Source organism: Megalopta genalis, chromosome 1, assembly GCF_051020955.1.
Source record: "Megalopta genalis isolate 19385.01 chromosome 1, iyMegGena1_principal, whole genome shotgun sequence".
NCBI lineage: Eukaryota > Metazoa > Arthropoda > Insecta > Hymenoptera > Halictidae > Megalopta > Megalopta genalis.
Window position 1 is genome coordinate 41,160,751 of NC_135013.1, and position 6,000 is coordinate 41,166,750.

Genomic DNA, 6,000 nt, shown 5'->3' on the forward strand with positions numbered 1-6,000 from the left:
TCGTTATATTATTCTTAACTCGTTAAAGTGATTGAGGAACGAAATAAATATTTCTGTATCTTGCAATCGGTACAGACAATTTTTATTTTGCATAAAAACAATATAGGGTGTCTTAGAAAGTATGTTACGAGAGTTTAAGTGATAATTCCATCTGCAAAAATGAATGATAAAAAATGAGTAACAGTTTTTCGTTTTCGAGAAAGACAAGTTCAGATTCAAAATTTATTGTGTTATCTAAAACATATATTTATCATAAATTGTAAATCAAGATGTATAGAGTCGTTAGTAATCGATGACTCGACGTTCAATAAATAATCATATAAAAGAAAGAATTTCGAAATTTCATAGAAACGATTTATCAAGAACGAAAGAGACGGGCGAACAAAACTAGCGTTCAGCAGATATCGTAGCCGTTCCAATTTGACAACGTTGAAACTAATATGGACAGGCTCGTCATAGGTTTCTACGGTGACAATTACTTTTTGTCCTCAACTGAGCCGTAATAATTGATTGGCGAATTTCGCGTGCAAACAAACGCGGAAAAATGTTGCGCGACGTTTGTAATTTTTTCCCTGTATTTGCCAATAACCTTGCGCGTGTTCGAACCCTTTTTGCAAGCAGTGAACAGAATTAATTAAACTTCTTTATCGGCGCGAATAAAATCGTACTAGAAAAACGATCAAACTGGAACGTCGATCTGACGAGTGAGACGCAGTTGAACATTTGAAACGGGTTGTTCACATTTATTCCGCGTCACCGTTATTATGTATCAATAACTTTACGGATTAAAAGATAAAACTCTGTTGAATCGTTCAAAACTTATGCTCTTTGCGCGTCGTTTTATGATCCTGCACAGTTAAATTCAGTTTATTCGAGGATTGTTATTGCGATTCTATTTTCAGCATAGTCATCGATAGTCATCATTCAAAATGCAATTATAATAAGAATAACAATTTTTCGTAAATACAAAAATAATTTCTTATTTAGTTATAGTACGTCAAAAGACACGAAATTTGTACGTTTCTATTTATTATGATATTGCTTGTCCGCGAAATAGTGATATCTACAAAAAAGTCATGTTTTCTTGGAACCATTGAACACTATGTAGTAACTGACATAACCTACATTTAATTACAAATATGTTCTGTTTTATACAGGGTGTTCCGTAATTCATGGTAACCTGTATAGCTTTTTTTAGAAATTTTTTAGAAATTTGATAAATATAATTTAATGAATTTGATATATAGTTTTTGATATTAGAAATGTAAGGGATAATCTTCAAATTTATTGAACAACTGTAAAAGCAGAAATCAGAAGCCATTCTGATTTGCTGTTTCTGTTGTTAATGAATCCATGACTTATGAATATTTGTACAGGTATGCGACAGTCGATACTCCACGAATGCGAGCGTTTGCGCAAACATTCGCAGTTTAATAATAACTTTCAGTTAGTTGGTAGCGGCGCGTTGGAAGATCGCAAGCTTCGAGGCGCAACTAATCCAGCCTAATCCCGCAACAACCCCGAATCCACGTAATCCTGTGCCCCCCTGTCCCCAACCACCAGGTCTCGGTATAACTTGAACGAAGAAATCAACGCAGGCTTCATCAGTCGATATTCGTAGTAACCTCACGTCTACGCGGAAGATGAACGAGTAACTCTCTCCTCCGACGACGGAACTGTGTCAACTGAATTCCGACGATTCCTGGAGAACTTGGGGAAACTGGACCGATATGAAACACTGGAATGCAGTTTTTCGATCCGATGAAACGCGATTTCTTTCTGGTTTCTCGTGATTCGACGATCCAGCTTTCGTTCCGTACGATCGGCGAACTTATTTTCAAGACTCGCGATAAAATATTGGGTACTTAACGCCTCGACGGAAATTGGGTTGATCTGACCCAGAATGAAGCTAGAAATTCTTATTCTTTTTATTAAACCATTGCTCGAGCTGATAAGATGAGGTCGCAGTCTTTGGGACACCAATTTTGGTAGAACTTCTTCTGACGAATATAAGCCGACCAATGTTTTATCATTTTCATCAATGTTCATTGAAACGAGGATTTTTATGCACGATAAGTATGCAAAATACGTGTGACATTTATGCACGGAAAATATACAAAATGTTCACGAAAATAGGTACATACGCGCGAGAATTTGTAAATACGCACAATATAATGTTATTAAGTTTTATATTAAGTTTTCAGTCTTACATTAAGAATTTAGAAAAGTTTTACGGTAATTCTGATGTATTGAATTACGGTAAATTATAAGCATTTTGTCTAAATTTGATGGCGTTTGTTGGTAAAAATTAATTTGTACGCCGAAAATGCATAATTTAAATTTATTCACGCAGATACATCGAATTAATCGTGATTTTTCATCGCACTTCACGCTTTTATCCCATATTTTATTGCATGTTGATAGTAAATATTTTTTTTATTATTTTTAGCATTGATGAAACTGGGGTGTCTTTGATCCAGCTTTTCATTAATGAAATTCTACGTTTCCGAGCTGTCGGCTTTTCAAAAATATTAAAACGCCCACGCACAAAACTCACGTAGTCCTTTTAACAATAAAATTTATCTGTTTGTATTCGAAATACTACTTACATACAGCTAATGTTGAATTAGTAACTCAATATTTTAGAACTATGGTTTGTTGTGGTGTTTGTTCAGCATTATATTGATATATAACTGCTACCAACACTATCTGATTATGATAAAAGTGCTAATTAATAGACTAAATTAATTTATGTATACGTATGTATTGCAAATAACGTATGCAATAATATATGTGCTGCAAATAACATATGCAATAATATATGTACTGCAAATAACATATTCAATTATATATAATTCAATATATTGCATATATTATATCTAAATAATATATAATATAAAAAAATAACAATAGAATAATATATGCAATAATACATGCAATATATACATACATACATACATACATACATACATATTAGATATTTTACATATAATCTAACCAAACGCAATAAGTAAGATGGTAGAGTTAAAATTAATAAACGAATAAACGAATAGTCGTTTCTCTTTATTCTGAGCATGTATATAATTATTTATATTATACCTATACAATTTATATTAAAATTATATTATATTCATTAAAATTATGTTGTGACAGTCTAAAACATGATTGATCGTTACAATTAAATGAAATTCCTTCTTTGGACTTATTTTCCGCAAATATGTGACTCTGGATTAATTGAATCATATTCGCACAAGGACAAGATAAGTTTCTACCGTTTACATGTCGGAACTAAAAGTACTTGGATGTAATTTGAAGTACTGTAGCGAGTACATGCTAGAACTATAAACAAGCTTTATGACTTGCTAGTATATGACATGTGAGTCTAGTGCAAACTGCAAGTGTTTTCATTACATTAAAAATTGTGTGCTCGACAAAACAAGATCTGCTGGTTGTGTTCTTACATCATTTAATTTTAAAGAACAGTGTAACTGAATCGTTTCTAACGCATCGATATCATCATTTTTAAATAGCTGCAACCAATTTCTACAACCTCTTTCACATGGAGCATTTTCACCATGAACTTCAATTAAATGAAGCAAACAAATGATTTATCTTTCTCTTTATCAGTAGATCTATTGGCATGTTGGCAAAAAATGTATGTAGTTGATCAAATATTGTTGCCATTTGCATAAATTGACGAGGCTATGTAAAAACAATAGATTTTTAAACGAGAACTTACATAAACTATATTGTTATCAGATTTTACAAAGTATTAATATTAAAATGCATGTTAAAATAATGGTTCTGTTTCTTACATCAAAAAACAAGTAGAATGTATTTAACACTGTTTTCTTAGAAGTTCGTTAATCAAGACAACTTTATTTGTATAGTCTATTAATTTTTTTTACCTATATTAATGTTCATAAATACTACGATCAATGTAAATGATTTGTTAAAAATCGATAACAGTATTCCATTAGATGCAGAATATTATTTGAACAGTTTCGAAAAGTATTTACTGTGAAACTTGTTTAAATACTTGCTTAAATAAAAATACGTAGAAAATCAAATTAGAATGTTAAGAGTGTGAGAAACGAAGATTGAAAAACTCGATGTAGCTTTACATTTCGTTCGTATGCAAGATTCTTCGTTTTCAAATGATTCTCGAATGCCTCCAGAGGATCCGAAACATTTTATGAGAAATTATGAAGTGGTTTCAATCCCGAACTTCCACTTTGAGGTTTTAAGGAAAAAATAATTATGTCCTGAAGCGATTCAATCTTAAGACCGCAAACACGGCATCAGCGGAAGGAAACGGACGTGGTTCGCATCAACGAGGATTTTCTGTGTCCCTTTGCCGTTTTCGTCCTTTTTGGTTCCGCTAAGAATAATTCCACTCTTTTTTCTGCGTTATAAACGTAAATACGCGATTATGTTTTGCGACGTAAGTCTACTTAATGAAATGCAAGAAGTTATAAATGCAAGGTTATGTTTCTCTGTTTACTACATTCTTGTATAATATTATTCACGATTTAATTTTAGGATAATCTCGAAGCTTGAGATGCTTTGAAGTTTATATTTACTTTCATTTATGCTGCTCGTTTATTTAACCACATAAAAACAGCTTAAAAATAATACAAATATACGATCATTGTTATAGAATAGATAGAAAAAGCTTTTATAAGAATTAGGAACTTTTCATGACATACAATTACACAATAAAAGTGTTAAAAATTTTCTGATTAAATATAAAATAGTGCACGCTATTTTCTCAGATTTGTATACTAAAAATATAATAAAAATAACAAAATATAAAATAGAATAAAATTTTGATGAATAGGATAGATAGATTAGATAGATTAGAAATTTGTATAAATATTGAATTCCATAGTAAATATACAGAAAACAATATCATTTGTACAAGTGTGTCAGCATGTATCAATTTTGTTATAATCAGATTAGGTTCGAGTTAAAAAACAAAATCTTAAGCAAATAATATTATGAGTACACACACGATTACACATGTGGAACAGATAATAATTAATTAACTTACACGAGTTAAATGGAACTATTTTAAAAAATTAGGTCAAATAAATTCTTTACGTCCTCATAATAAAATATGTCCGTTCTTAATGTAAATGCTATGATAATGTGTAAATTATTTGTAAATATGTTTAATAATCACTAACGTTTCTACTGCTTAATTTAATCCGTTTATGTAATTATAAGTGACATACGTATTTCTGCAGGGAATTATATTCTCATTGTGGTCGTTAATTACTACTTTCGGCTTGCACATAATAAACTTAATTATATATCTTATTTAAAAAACTTAAAATATCAATATAAAGAATCGTACAGAATTATTGAAATTATTATCATTACCATCTGAGGGGAACTATTTATAAACGAATTTCTATTGCAATTCTTATTGTTGTGTTCATAATTTAATCTTCTTGCATTGAAAGAGGAGCTAAAATAAAGTAACTAAGAATGATAATAAGATCAAAGGACATTGCTGCAACTGTGTTCCCAGTTCCATTGTTTTCTCCTAAGAGAATAAAAGTCTTGGAAAAAATTATTGCAATTTATAATACGCCTGTCGCTTCTAAGCAATTCTATGGAAACTGAGAAGCAGAAATTAAATAAAAATACATTCAAAATATTGTAAAAGTATTATTAAATTCTTATTGTAATAATACGTCTTCACAATTTTTTATATTTCTGCTATTTATTTTTGCCATAAAGGCATAAAATGCGCAGTCCTTGTTATTATTGATTATACTTCGTCGTTCGTTCTGACACCGCATGTTTGGTATATGTTGAAGCATTATAATAAAATTTACATTTATAACTAATATATATAATATATAATAATAAATTTTATATATTATTATATATTTTATTATATATATATTAAAAAATATAATAAAATTTATTATTATATTATATGTGTGTGTGTGTGTGTGTGTTAAAAAAATATAATAAAATTTGCGTGAA